This window comes from Ipomoea nil, unplaced genomic scaffold, assembly GCF_001879475.1.
Source record: "Ipomoea nil cultivar Tokyo-kokei standard unplaced genomic scaffold, Asagao_1.1 scaffold3104, whole genome shotgun sequence".
In the NCBI taxonomy this organism is placed as follows: domain Eukaryota; kingdom Viridiplantae; phylum Streptophyta; class Magnoliopsida; order Solanales; family Convolvulaceae; genus Ipomoea; species Ipomoea nil.
This window is the reverse complement of record NW_017619532.1, coordinates 2,658,512-2,672,907: the sequence shown is the minus strand read 5'-3', so window position 1 is coordinate 2,672,907 and position 14,396 is coordinate 2,658,512. Positions and strand designations below refer to the sequence as shown.

Sequence of the window (14,396 nt, the reverse complement as noted above, 5' to 3'; positions counted from 1 at the left end):
ATATCTCCATACGAGCCTTCCAGAAAGAGTAGTTGTGACCATCTAGTTCTGGTAGTTTCATACTTGCGTCCATCCTGAAATCAACAACCAGCCAACGAACACACAGACAGACTTCCACAAAAACAGAGAGAATGCAAAAATAAGATAGCCCTTCGGATCAAGTCACTATGTAGACTTAAAAGCTTTGATACCACATGTAATTTTGCATTTCCTCATTTTACGAAAATTATCAGAAATAGTTTGCTGACTTAGAATACTGATAGATCATGAAGAGAACATCAGAGAAAAATAAACAAACACACAGAACAAACACTCACAATGTTTACCCAGTTCGATACAGTGTGTATCTATGTCTGGGGGACGATCACATAGGCGTCCAATCCACTAAGTCATAATCCAATGTACAAAGGTAGATATACAATAATCTTACCCAAGTGCCCCACACAAGGTACATACCCAGTCTACACAGGTTTAGTGGATTGTTGAAGATGGAGAGCCATGCATACAGAAGTCCAATGAAATCCCTTCACTTGGAGAGCCAGCTCTGATGCAGTCCACTTCAGTGACGCTCTATAAGGTTGTTCCCACAACAGTGTGATCTTAGTGTCCTTTCGTTTAAGCAGCAGAAACTCTTCTCAAGTTCATCATCTTAATCACCATGAACAAGTTGTATTGAGAAGGTGCATAACAATCAAAGATCTAGACTCATCAAGCTGATATGGAGTGTTTTTTTCTTCTTATTTGGCGTAACCCTAGTTCCCTTCAAGAACTGGTACTTATAGATCCTTCAATAAACACTCTCCATAAATGTCTTTGATTGTAGAAGGTAGGACTATAAAAGAGGAATGTAATCTTAGCAGATTAGGTCCATTACCTTCTTTGAAGATACGCTGATCGTCTTTCCATACTAGACTGATAATACCGCGTGAGCCTCTTAAGGAAACAGCTTCCCAAAATCAAATCTTCAGTGTCAGTTCTTCTGTTGTTGCTTCTGATTGATCAGATATCTGTAGACCCAACCGGACAAACTCTAAACCTATCTTAGTATGCCATAATAATATTGCCAATTATAATATGGGGTTTTTGAACATAAAAACACTAACAATTAGAACTTGTATTTGTGATTTAATTGTGTTGGTTTCTTGGCTTAATTCTTGGGGTTCAAGTCTGTATTGTTGTTATTGTGTATTGGGATGTATTTGGACTTGATTTTTGGTGTAATTGAGGAATTCCCGGGTTGGGAAAAGTGCCAAGTTACCATCGTACCAGTGGGCGGTCGGTGGGGGGACAAACCCCCACCTGACCACCCACCAGTACAAGCTCACCGTACCAGTGGGTGGCTGGCGGGTGGCTGACCACCCGCTGGTACATAGCCGCCCAATGGCGGATGGTTGACCACCAGCCGTACACCCGCTGGAACGGGGCGGCGTGTTGTGGTGTTTTACCCCGTTTGTTGTTTCCCCGTGCCCCGTTTTGCCCCGTTTGATGTTTATGAGTCTCGTTTGATATTTCGGGTACCGTTGTAACATCCCGTGTTACGGTCTTCAAATCCGAATTAATTATTAAATTAATTCTGTTAATTAGAATAATTAAGAAGTATTTAATTTAATTATAATTCTCTTAATTAATCTATGCGGTCCTCAATGGATCGTGGACCTTGCCTGGACTAGAAACCTTAGGCCCGTTGGGAATAAGGAAAGTGGGCTTTATTATTCAGACCCTGAATAGGTTTTCCCTTAAACATATAAATAGAAGATTAGGAAGCATATAGAATCCTTCCTCACCTCCTTCTTACTCGAAAATCTCTCAGGAAATCCAACCAAGGAAATCCCCCACCAGCAAGCTTAGGAAGATCAATTGGGAGAAGAATCTTAGGGAAGAACCTTAGTGGCCAAGGGAAAACGATTAGGGCTAAGAGGTAACTCATGTCTTACAAAACCTATTTTCGTTGCTATTGTTTATTGATTGGCTCCGATTGAATGATGGATTGTGTGGTTTTTTATGTGTATCTTGTTAGAGCTTGTCTTTAGGTTTATATGGTGAATTATTGTTATTCTTGATATTCTTGATGGCCTTGTGTGGTTATTGATATGATCTTATATTTAATTATGTCTAGAGCTTGTCCCTAGGGTTTATATCTTGAACCTCGTGTTATGATGTTCTTGGTATTCTTGGGTGGGTTTATGCATGCTCGGCGGGTGTTGATTCTAGTATATGACTTGTCTTTAGGGCTTTGCATAGAGATTTCTTGATGTTCTTGAGGTTCCGGATGCTCTTGAACCGTTATGTGATTGATGTCGAGACTTGGCATGTTTAGGAATCGTGTTAGAATGTAATTGGAATGATTATTGGATTAATCTCCGTTAATTGAACCCATGATGTTGTTGTTATGTGTCATAATGTGTTTGGACATGGTTTTGAGTTCCATGAACGAACCCCGAATTGGGATTTTTACCTTTGTACCAGTGGGGGGTAAGTGGGGGGACGAATCCCCACCACCTACCCGATGCCCGGTTACCCGAATTCCAGCGGGCAACCGGTGGGCAGTGGTCTGCCCACCCGCTGAAAAGTGGGCTGCCCACCCGCTGGAAAGTAGGTGCGCGACGGGATGTTTTCCCCCGTTTGACGTTTCCTCGTGTCCCATCGTCCCCCGTTGTATCCCGTGTGATGTTTATTAGTCCCGTATTATGTTTTGAGTATCGCTCTAGGAATTTATGTGTAGTGTGTATCGTTGTTATTATATCTTGATTATTATTGTTGATTGAATGTTGATTGATTGAATGATGATGAGTGTTGTGATCATTGCGCAATGATTGATGTGATTGATGAGAACGAGATTGTGATTGGTGGAGATGAATTGTCGACAGAAAAGCAAAACTAGTGCTCGGTTATCGTGCTAAAGGCACGGACCACCCTTTAGACTTGCTCACTAAAGGCTTGGGTCAGGATATAAGCGCCGCGATGTCATGTTAGAGCTATACACGCTAACCCCTTGGCAGTGGTGCTAGAGGCACGGACCATGCGAATGACATTTTGGTGCTACCATGTTGGTGGACTTGTTGGTGGTTACGGAGTGGGGCATGTAGTTGCTCCGGAGGAATAAGGGAAGCGATATAAGGGTGGCCTGGAGGTATAGGTTGGAACTGATATAAGGATAGAGAGGAGTAAAGGTTGGAACTTGGTATAAGGTTGGAAGATGGATTGTGTGTTCTGACGATTACTTGCTAATTAAGTGTTATTGGATCACATTGTTTGCCTTCAATTGTTATTTAGATGCTTACCGGTTTATTATACTTTACAAATATAGGACGCATGTTAGTGGTATTCGTGTTGTTGATTCGTTGTCATGTTCTGAGTCTCGATCTTGATTTGAAATCTAGTGTTGCCTAAGACTATATATGTACTCCAGTTTCAAAATGATTTGCTATATTTATATTTATTGTACTTAACGCGTGGGAGTGGTGTGATACCCGACTTTTCTAGCCTTTCTAAAATTAGAAAGTCTTACTTTTCAAAATTATTACTTCTTTCTGATCGAGCCATTTTGATTGAGCCATTAGAGAATCTCATCTCTATTATATTTGTCCTTATAAATAAAAATAATATTTTTGTTATAAGTAGTTATGTATTAATTTGAACTACAAAATAATTATTTTTGGACCATATGATTTTATATACATTTGAATATAAAATGTACTTTATAACATGTTTAGTACATATATGTGCGTATTGTATATGTACATAAATTTACTAAGTAAATTAACTAAGTATGTATGTGTATAGATATATATATATATATATATATATATATATATATATATATATATATATATATATATATATATATATATATATATATATATATATATATATATATATATATATATATATATATATATATATATATATATATATATATATATAATTATTATTAGTTGATACTAGTATTTGCGCTCGTGCGATGCACGAAATGGATTTGGATCATTTAAATTAGAACATCAAATATTATATAGTGAAGTGAAGATACAATTTGGATCATTTATGAGTTTTGATGTTATCATTGCTTGAATTTAAGCAAATAATTGCTCAAATTAATAGCTAATGTGTAGATGTACACGCATGCAGTGCTGTAACTTTGGAGTTTTATATATCATTGTTTAGTATTTTTTTTTTTATAAATTAGCCAAATGTGCTCGTCCTCTAGCAACTTAGTTATATGAATGAATTTCTATCTTAATTTATTTGTATGGAATAATTTTTTTATTCTTTTTTGTCGATATATATATATATATATATATATATATATATATATATATATGATGAGTGTGGAAGAGATCGATTCATTCAATAACTGAAATCAGATTACAAATATACTCTGAAGAGAGAGAGCTATCTAATAGGCTTAAGACTGGATCTCTAACTGAGCTACACAACTATACATTATAAGTTACATAATAAAAGCATAGTCTAACACTCCCCCTCAAGCACAAGGTGGGTGTGAAATCACATTGAGCTTGCTACGAAGAACCAAAAACGAGCCGCTGGAAGTGGTTTGGTGAATATATCCGCTAGTTGATCTTTAGTAGACACAAAAAGAACCTGAAAATCCCCAGCAGATACCTTATCCCGTACAAAATGATAATCAACCTCGACGTGTTTGGTGCGGGCATGAAACACCGGATTTGCGCAGAGATATGTGGCCCCTAGATTATCACACCACAATGTCGATGGAGCCGTCGAACCTAAGTGAAGTTCACGCAGTAACGATACAACCCAGGTGACCTCAGCGCAGACATCAGCTAAACCCTTGTATTCAGCCTCCGTAGAAGAACGTGCCACGGTGCGTTGCTTTCGGGAGACCCAGGAGACCAGATTCAACCCTAAGAACACGGCATACCCACTAGTGGACTTCCGATCGACCGGACAACCGGCCCAATCAGAGTCCGAATAAGCATGAATATCGGAGGACACTGAGGTGGAGATGCGGAGACCGTAGTCCAAGGTACCCCGTATGTAGCGGAGCACACACTTCAATAGACCCCAATGTTCTTCAGTAGGCGAATGCATGAATTGACAAAGGCGGTTAACAGAGTATGACAGATCCGGACGAGTAATGGTAAGATACTGGAGGGCCCCAGCAAGACGTCTGTACTGTGTCGGATTATTAAACAAATCGGAGGACTGACTGACCGGCTGGGAGACAGACGCAGGAGAAGCAAGAGGCTTACAGTCGGTCATACCTGCTCGCTGTAAGATGTCACGCATGTAACGACGCTGAGTAAGTAGCATGCCCTCGGAAATGTTCAATGTCTCTATACCCAAAAAGAATGTGGGTGTACCAAGATCCCTGATTTTGAAGGCTGTAGCCAGTTTACTAAGCAGACGATCAATAAGGATAGCATCATCCCCAAGCATGATGATGTCATCCACGTAGACGAGAAGAAAAACCCTTGAATCCCCATCCAAGTAGTGGAACATGGAGACATCAGTCTTCGAAGCTACAAAACCTGTGTGAAGTAAAAAAATCATGCAGCCGTTTCAACCACGCCCGTGGCACCTGCTTCAAACCATATAAAGAACGTTGTAAGTGGCAGACATGAGTGGGTCGATCAGGGTCTTCATACCCTGGCGGTTGCCGCATATAGACAGTCTCAGACAGGTGGCCGTTGAGAAAGGCGTTGTGGACATCTAACTGTCGTAGAGTCCACCCGCGTGACACGGCTAGAGATAACAAAATCCGGACTGAATGTCTCGAAGAAGTCCTCTCCGGCTACTTGATTAAAACCTTTGGCTACTAACCGAGCCTTGTAGCGCTCGACTATTCCATCGGCATTTCGCTTAGTGCGAAAAACCCACTTGCACCCTACAATGTTCATGTCTGATGTGGCGGGAACCAGTTGCCACGTATTATTGTGCAACAGCGCATTGAATTCTTGATCCATGGCATCTCGCCAGTGGGAATGCCCAACTGCCTGCGAGTAGCAAGTAGGATCAGGGATAGTTGTAGTGAGAGCATGAAACTCCTCGACGGAACCTCGAGTCTGGTGGCGTAGGCGCATTACATGAACCTGTTCTTGTGGCCTGTCCCGTGGTCTATGCCGGGTGGGTGCACGAGCTGGAGGCTCAACCATAGGGTTAGGCGGTGGTAGAGCCAGGACGGCTTCGCCACCGTGATGAGCAACGGGACTAGAGGCCCACGGTGTACTGGGCCCGGGTGGATCACCACTTGCCTGTAAAGAACCAACTGTTGCAAAAGGAAAGTTAGTTTCATCAAAGCAGACATGGCAATAGATATAGGTTTTCCCGGTGTGTAAACTCATGCAGCGGTGACCTCTAAAAGATGGTGGATAACCTAAGAAGACACACGGGCTTGATCGGTACTCGACTTTATGTCGGTTATATGGGCGTAGATAAGGAAAACACAGACAGCCAAACACACGAAGCCATATGTAATTGGGTGGCTCATGATAAAGGCGGTAGTGTGGTGTATCAAACTGGAGAGAGGCAGACGGTAAGCGATTGATAAGAAAAGTGGCGGTTTCAAAAGCGTGATCCCAATAACGGTGCGGGATAGACGCCTGTGCCATCAAAGCTAAGCCGGTCTCGACAATATGCCGATGTCGGCGCTCAACACGGCCGTTTTGTTCGTGTGTATAGGCACATGATTGCCTGTGTATAATCCCTAAGGATGAGAAGATTTTGTGTAATTTTTGGTATTCACCCCCCCCCCCCCCCCAATCAGACTGGATGGACTTGATAGAACGTGAAAAGGTACGTTCTACCATCGCCCGAAAAAGCTCGAATATTTTATAGATATCTGTTTTGAGTCGCAGAGGATAATACCAACAAAAGCAAGTATTATCGTCTACGAAGAGTACAAAATAATGAGAGCCATCTGCCGAAAGAACTGGCGAAGGGCCCTAAATATCAGTGTAAATGAGATCGAGTACATTATTACTTGACTTAAGAACCCTATCTAAAGGAAAACGGGACGATTTTCGAAGTTGACAAGGATTACATAATTTGGGCATTATACTTTTATTTGACTCAACGGGGCAATCCCGCAAGATACGCTGCAAGGCTTGACCATGTGGTTGACCGAGACGCTGGTGCCAGACCATGGAAGAGGCACGTACCGAGGCGAACGCGTAATGTGACTTCGGAATTGACAACGAGTACAAGCCCCCGAAACTTGGTCCCTTAAGAAGCATTGCCTGCATGGTGCAATCCTTCACAACAAAAAACTGGGATGAAACTCAAAATAACAATTATTATCTTTTGTGAAACGATTGACCGATAATAACGAGACAAAGAGTTCAGGGACATGTAAAATATTAGACAGTTTTAAAGATTTAGAAACCGAAGGAATTACTGCATAACCATTACGCGAGATCGCCAAACCTGAGCCATTCCCCGCTCTTAGAACATCATCGTCGTGATATTCCGTTGACTGCCCGAGGACACCGGAATCTGGAGTTGCATGTGCAGAAGCTCCCGTGTCCGGCAGTCAAGATGTCACCACCGGTGCTCCTCCGTCACCCGTGACTGCGACATGCGCCTGGGAGGGTGGAGGCTCGGAATACCGAATACCGCTTGTAACAGAAGGCGGCAGAATGCCCCTGAGAGCGGCAGATCTGACAGCGAACGCCACCGCGCTAGTTGCCTCCACGTCCACCACAGCCGCCATGCTAATTTCCTCCACGGCCGCCTCTACCTCGGGACTGTCCACCGCGCTGATTGACATTGCCGGTCTGCCGTCTGCCACGACCAGCGTACAACGCCGAGGGTAATCCACTCGTCGTTCCAAACTGCTGCACCGGAAAATCATCCTCATGGATGAACTGGTGGGCCTGCAAGTAGTCGGCCAGCTGCGGGATTGTCACCGGCGTACCGGTGACCGCCAGGGAGGCTGCCATAGACCGGAACTACGTCCGCAACCCCTGGAAAATGTACAAATTTTTCTCCGATAGCGTCATCGTCCGGCCAGCAAGGGCAAGATCCTCAACCAAGTTCTGCGCTCGGCCGAGATACTCTTGCGTGGAGGCGTCTCCTTGCCTCAATGACTGGAACTGCCCCATAAAATTAAGGCAACGAACCTGCGATGAAGAACCGAGGGCTATCTCCGCCACAAGCCACACCCCACGAGACGTGGTCTGACCAAGTGTGGTACATTACCTCCTCGGAGATCGAGGAGATTAGTAACGAAAGGATGGAGGCATCCTGTTCTATCCACGCTTCATGAGCCGGATTGATCGTCGTGAAAGCAGCGCCCGTCAGAGGAGTCGCCGGCGGGAAGCTCTAGCATCGGCGATGGGCATGGCCGAGTTCCATCGATGAATCCAAGCAATCGTTGACCACGTAGGAACGGAATAATTTGGGTTCGCCAGTATAGGTAGTTTCGGTGCGTGAGTTTTAGTGACACAAAATGATGTGCACTAGGTAGGGAATTGGGGTTGGTGTTTGGGTAGGAGACGGTGGTAGTGGTGAGGGTACGCTCCGAGCTCTGTGACATTGTCGAAAGAGGGAGAGAGAAAAACAAACACGATTGAATCACAGGATTCGTATTGGCTAACTGATACCAGATGAGTGTGGAAGAGATCGATTCATTCAATAATTGAAATCAGATTACAAATATACTCTGAAGAGAGAGAGCTATCTAATAGGCTTAAGACTAGATCTCTACCTGAGCTACACAACTATACATTATAAGTTACATAATAAAAGCATAGTCTAACATATATATATGTATATATATACATATATATATGTATATATACATATATATATATATATATATATATATATATATATATATATATATATATATATATATACATATATATACATATATATATATATATATACATATATATATATATATACATATATATATATATATATACATAAATATATATATATATATACATATATATATATATATATATACATATATATATATATATATACATATATATATATATATATATATATATATATATATATATATATATGTATATATATATATATATATATATATATATATATATATATATATAGCAATTTTGTCATTTAAAAAACATAATATCAACGATTTTATTTACACATTATTGAAACATCTTTGTAGACGACATTCGTAGTAGCAACACAATCTTGTCCATCATCGTCTAGAGCTAACACCTTCAATCGATCAGGATGGGTGACTCGGATGAAAATATATAATGGTAGAATATTAGTCTGTAACACCCCCAACTTAAAAATCAAAATAAAAGACTTCTCTTACTAAACGACTAAATACAAATTCGGAAGCAAAATCAAAATCTAAACCATTGGGGTGCTATGCCACGCTTGGGCAGCCAACTAAGCCCAAACGCACAGGCTAAAAAGGCTTCTATCTACAAATCCATATTACAACATTCCACTTTCCAAATCACAAATTAACTACAACAACAATTCAAGTTCTAAGACTAAACCAGTTATACCAAACTCAAATCCAAGACTACGAGCTCTACGCCGCACTCTCAAACTAGCAACAACTTCAAATCCTGCAAACATTAAGGTTTGGAAAACACAAATAAAAGGATTAGCATAAAATGCTAAGTAAGCTCTACTCCGCCCTGTAAAATACTTACATTTATACTTTTCAAATTGGACATATTTTGTAAATGAGTTTTAAAATCATTTCAATCATATAGTTTGACTCAATAACAAAGGTAAGTAGTAAATCATTTTCCAAGATAATTATCCCAAAAAGAAATAGGCACCAAGGCCATAACACACTCCACTCAAAATAGCATTAGGTTTCATATTAGTAATAGGGTCACCAAAATAGTAACATTTACTCTTTCCAAAACAATACAACTACCCTATAAATCATTCGTTCATTTCCCAAAATAATAAGTATGGAGGATTTAGAAATATCACTTCTCAATATGAGTATCATTTCAAAGCATAGCTTTCCACATAATCATTTTGGAAGTATAGATAGGTATACAGTATATATGGAGGAATTCACAATAGCAAAATAATAATCTCTTCAAGTCATCATATCAAGATATAGATTTCTCTCAAGTCATTCTCAGAAACATATATGTCAACAATAATAGATAGGGAGGAATTCAAATCATATTTCTCAAATCACTTTTCCAAGTATCACATATCCATATACTCTCATATATATATGATGAAAGGGACGAAGGGTCTTAGATCAACTACGCCCTAGTGACACGGTAATCCACTCTACAGTCCACTCCACAAGTTTGTCCCTTTCGTGGGATAAAGGACTAAAACCTTAAGTGTGCACACCCCCTAATGGGCTTCCCCCACCCAAAAGAGTAGTAACTAGTCCAAGTAGCCCAGGATGTTTTCTACCAGGCTACTCCACATATAATAGGTATCCAGGATGTTTTCTACCAGATACAATCTCATCAAAATAGGGCCAGAACCCACATAGGACCGAAGTCCACCATTCCACAACCATCCATCATATCCACATATCCTCCAAAAATAGATACATCTTTATATATCCTCCAAAAACAAGAATAGTTATCAAAAGAGATACAATATCCTCCAAAAGTAATAATAGTTTTCCAAGAAAGGTTTTCATGAATATTCTCATTTGCCCGTACGCTGTCCAAATTATAATTTTCAAATAATACAATGCATTATAACCCATCAATATTCATACTTTCCATAATCGTTTTTATCCTCCAAAAAGAATATAATAGTATGCAAAATAACATATTTTATCTAATTTACACATTTCCTCCAAAAACAATCGTCCTTCAAAAGTAAATATAATTTCATATCCTCCAATATATACATTGTTTCACTCATTTCAATATGCTTAGGTTTTCAGCCACAATTTATCAATGTATAAATATATATGTGTATCACAAAATTATAAGTTTTCTAATACTCAAATGAATTCCAATTATAATAGGTTTTCAACACGTAAAACATTTGGGCACACCATAGCTTATACACCTTTCAAAAATATAGTTTCAACCCATAGAGATCACAAGTCAACACCAAAATAACTATATTTTGCTATTTAACACATTTTAAAACTAGAACACATTTTCAAAATTAAGTACACAAATCAGATAAATAGCACATTTAATAGGGCAAAGTAATTTAAACGGACATAGAAACTTACCTCAAGCTAAGCTTCCAAAGCCAAGCATTCGATTCTTGAGCTCACTCCCGAGCTAACTACTTTAACGAGAAACCTGTAGATCAACCGATCCTCTTTCGTTACTCAAACTATTATTAACAATAGAAGTATTAAATCAGATCTCAATATCGTTAAACCAATGATTCCTCCTTAATAATAGATCCCATAAACTCGTCCTCACTTCACTTAATCCAAATCCCATCATCACTCAACCAATTCAATAATCATTATATAACTCATAATTATCTCATTAGTCCACCCAAAATTCAATCCAAATCCCATCATCACTCAACCAATTCAATAATCATTATATAACAAATAATTATCTCATTAGTCCACCCAAAATTTAATTAGATACGTTGGTAGCTAAAATCGAACCTAAGTATCCACCTTACTAACCCAACTCTTCAACCACTCCACCACATTGCCTATTCCTCATTATTTAGGCAATTAATCTTTATTAACAGTAATAAATTCATTAACTAATATTTATATTCAACAACCATCATCACTGTACGTACTCAATATCATCATCTTCATTATCATCCAATATTAATCTTAATTACCAGTCATTACCTTGCTAATCCATCTTTAGGCATTAAACACCATTACTGAGTCAGCAATCCATAAATATATACCCAAACATTCTCATTAATCATTAAGACCCATTAATCATACTTTAATCAAAGAGATAATCCACTATTCTTCATTATTAAACTAACCCAAAAGCTCACCTACGGGTTCTTCTCGTCGGGGACCAGTCCATGCCACCAAGAGGAAGGCCATTGCCGGCGGAGAGAAACTGCCGCTACTGCAAAGAAGGTGAAGTCGACGCTGCTACGGCCACCGGAAAGGAATGGAGACTGCCATTGTCCGAGCTCACCACCAGTCGACGTCCACTGTTGCTGCCAGATCTGCTACTCCACCATCGGAGAGAGGTCGCTAGGGTGGAGAACAGGGGAAAGCGTCACTCTGTTCGCTGGAAGGAGATCGTTGATGCCGTTGAGGTGGATGCTAACGGTGGTTCTCCGCATCGCCTGAACCTCACCACGCCGTCGACGCTGCTGCCTGCTATACCGAGAAGAGGGGGGGGGAAGAAATGGTGGAGGCTGGTGGTGGCTCAAGGTGGCTCGGCGATGGTCTCCCCGAAAGGAGAAGAGAGGCAGAGAGTAAGGCAAAAAGGAAGAGGAAATTTTGGGAAAGCAAAAGTTTGTTCTCTCATCTCTGTAGCTGGAACTTGAACAAGATATAAATTTTATATACATAATTTATTTTTAGATAATAGTCTTGGTCCCAAAAGAGGTAAGGTGAAAGTCTAGAGGGGGGGTGAATAGACTTTCAAACTTATTCGCACAATATAACAAAAGGTAAGCCAGAGATAAACCAAGACTCTTAACTAGATTGTTAGAGTCCGGTGCACATCAGAATTAAATAAACGATACGGTGTGTGTGTAGATCGTGTCAAGATTATTGACGTGAGAAGTAAGCAAGAGCAGTAAGTAAAGAAAGCAGTAAAGAACACAAGGCAATTTATAGTGGTTCGCGAGGTGATGTAATCCTCCTACTCCACTTGCTCTTTTCTCCAAGAGCTAATTCACTATATCCACCACTTCTTGGTTCCAAGATACAATGAATTCCGTGATCTAGTGCTTTGATCACCAAGCCCACACTAATCACGCCCAGTGCCTCCAACACTGCTGCTTCGGGTTTCATGTCGCCGCGTTACTTTCCCAGGATTTCACAACTCCGTGCTATTTTCCCCCCGTCTTCTACGATCCGGTAGAAACGTATCTTCCGTGATCTGGTGCTTTGATCACCAAGCCCACACCAATCACGCCCAATGTCCTCCGACACTGCTGCTTCGGATCTCACAGCTCCGTGTGACAATCCAGGATTTCACAACTCCGTGTTACTTTCCTCCTTTCCCTTGTTTTGCTCCAAAACAAGTTTTGCCTTGCTTCCAACTTTGAGACTCTGTAGATGATCTTCAATGGTGCGCTGAGTCTCTTGAAGTTGATGAAGATTTTAACACTCTTGGATATTTCTTTTCTAAGCTCTGTATCACTCTGAGTGTTTATCTCACAAAAGATATATCAATTTAAGCTCCTGAGATGGAAAGCTTTCTTTGAATTTTGTATGCTCTGTTTAGCTCTGTATTCTTGCTTCTTGCTATTTGCTTCTACTTTCCTCAGCTTCAATCTTCATCTATTTATAGCTGGTAATGAGAATCCGTCCGTCCGTTGGAAAGAAACGGTCTCATTTTCGAATTTTGCTTAGTTGTATAACCTTTTGTCAGAAGATAAGATAACGTTGCAGATCTTGTCAGATATTTCAAATTGAGCTTGAGGTTTCAGCAAAAATGGCGTCCCATGAATCTCCATCTGGTGTAGATCACGCCTCTTGGGATTTTTATCTTCAAAATATATTCTCCAATATAATCCCTTACTAGTTAGACTAGTATTTTTGCTCCTGCAACTTCTTCTAATATTTTTCGTGTATCTGGGTCTATATACTGCTTCCAGACTTCATCTCTTCAATTGACTTGGAATTCTCTTCCCTTGTGAAACTTCATCCCTTTCTACTTCATCCCTTTCTATTTTGGGAAATGAAATCTCTATCCCTTGCTAGATTTATCAATTGAATTCTCATCCCTTACTTGATTTGAAATTGCAATCTCATCCCTTAATTGAATTCTCATCCCTTGCAATCTATATCTCCAATTGAATTGAAGCCTTGTAAATCTCATCCCTCCAATTTGAGAAACTGCATCCCTTCACTTGTAAACTTCATCCCTTAGTCAATTTGGAAATCTCACTTCATCCCTTAGTCAATTTGGAAATCTCATTCCCTTTGACTTGTAAATTGTATCCCTTCGGGACCAAACCATCGCCTCTTACTTGATCAGATGGACTTTTAACTTGGCTTCTTTAAAATATGTGGGATGTGAGATTCGAACCTGTGACCTTGCACATAATATTTCAAGCTTCTACCATCTCGTCCATACAGCCTATTGGTTATCTTCTTGTTCCACTTGGTGTACTCCTTTCTTTCCATAGATGCTTGATCTTCAAGATAGCTTCATGCAAACTTCAAGTCACGTTCTTTCTTCTTCGGGATTTCTTGAGGGATTTTCTCAAATTTCATACACATACATCTTCCTCTTCTGTTTGCCATTTTCTCTTGACAAATTCTTGATTTTTGGCTTGATATCTTCTTCATCCAT

At 40.1% G+C, this 14,396-nt stretch overlaps 1 long non-coding RNA gene across 1 annotated transcript; it reads right to left on the bottom strand.

The window, feature by feature from the left end:
• Positions 1–10,794: 10,794 nt before the first annotated feature.
• Positions 10,795–12,150, bottom strand: LOC109166653. Its single transcript, XR_002051696.1, has 3 exons — positions 11,908–12,150; positions 11,156–11,228; positions 10,795–10,806 (listed from the first exon to the last, which is right to left on the bottom strand). It is a non-coding gene; the product is annotated as an uncharacterized LOC109166653 (long non-coding RNA).
• Positions 12,151–14,396: the final 2,246 nt, after the last annotated feature.